We start from the raw sequence: 1437 nt of genomic DNA on the forward strand, positions 1-1437 counted from the left end.
GTGTCGCCTACTCCAACTCTCAACTCTCTCCCTCCCTCCCTCGCCGTCGGCGGGATCCTCTCCCCTCCTCGTGGTGTTTGCTGGTGCTGGTGCAGGATAGCATCTGTGAGTGGAGGCGCGCGACTAGGTAGGGCGGCGCGACACGGCTGCGTTCGAGGCGGATAAGTGGCGGTTCCTGGGGTGGAGGTGCGGGTGGCTACGCAGCGAGGGTTTAGGTGGAGCGTGCCTGCGCAGGGTGGCGGTGGTGGGCCTCTCATTCCACATCTGGATCGAGGGCTCGTCCAGCCGGCTGCACGCCGGCGGCGCGGGCCGTGACGGCGTGGCATGCTCTACGGGCGTTGCTCCTCTGGAGTTGGTGTGGGGATCGGTGCGGTCACCCCGGTGGATCTGAGTTCCGTTGGGAGAGCCATGGGTGTCGAGCGCAGGCCAGCCTGGGCCTGACTGGCTTCGGTGGTGCGGCCTGTGGAACGCCAGTGGGCTAGGGCTCGGGGCCGGCGGCCGGTGGTCGTGCTGTGGGTTCTTCCTGCGAGCATGGAGGCGGAGCTATGGTCGGCCAGTAGTGGCTTGGGCATGGTCGGCGGTGACGAAACCATGTGCGCAGAGTCAAGATGTGGCAGGATTGCCAGAATGGCTGCTAGGTAGTCGGGGTTGCTGGCCGCCGTGTGCAGTGCTACCTCTTGAGCACTGCGTTGGATTTCCCCGAAGAGGAGAGGATGATGCAGCAAAGTAGCGTAAGTATTTCCCTCAGTTTTTGAGAACCAAGGTATCAATCCAGGAGGCTACGCTCGAGTCCCTGTACCTACACAAAAACAATAGCTCAACGCAACCAACGCGCTTAGGGGTTGTCAATCCCTTCATGATCACTTACGAAAGTGAGATCTGATAGAGACGATAAATAATATTTTTTGGTATTTTTGGTATAGAGATGCAAAGTAAAAAGTAAAAGCAAAGTAAAAGCAAAGCAATAATAAAGTGATGGAGATTGATATGATGAGAAAGAGACCCGGGGGCCATAGGTTTCACTAGTGGCTTCTCTCAAGAGCATAAGTATTCTACGGTGGGTGAACAAATTACTATTGAGCAATTGACAGAATTGAGCATAGTTATGAGAATATCTAGGTATGATCATGTATATAGGAATCACGTCCGAGACAAGTAGACCGACTCCTGCCTGCATCTACTACTATTACTCCACTCGTCGACCACTATCCAGCATGCATCTAGAGTATTAAGTTAAAAACAGAGTAACGCCTTAAGCAAGATGACATGATGTAGAGGGATAGTTTCATGCAATATGATAAAAAAAACCATCTTGTTATCCTCGATAGCAACGATACAATACGTGACTTGTTGCCCCTTCTGTCACTGGGAAAGGACACCGCAAGATGGAACCCAAAGCTAAGCACTTCTCCCATGGCAAGAACAACCAATCTAGTA

The sequence above is a fragment of the Triticum dicoccoides genome, chromosome 6A (assembly GCF_002162155.2).
Source record: "Triticum dicoccoides isolate Atlit2015 ecotype Zavitan chromosome 6A, WEW_v2.0, whole genome shotgun sequence".
Lineage (NCBI taxonomy): Eukaryota > Viridiplantae > Streptophyta > Magnoliopsida > Poales > Poaceae > Triticum > Triticum dicoccoides.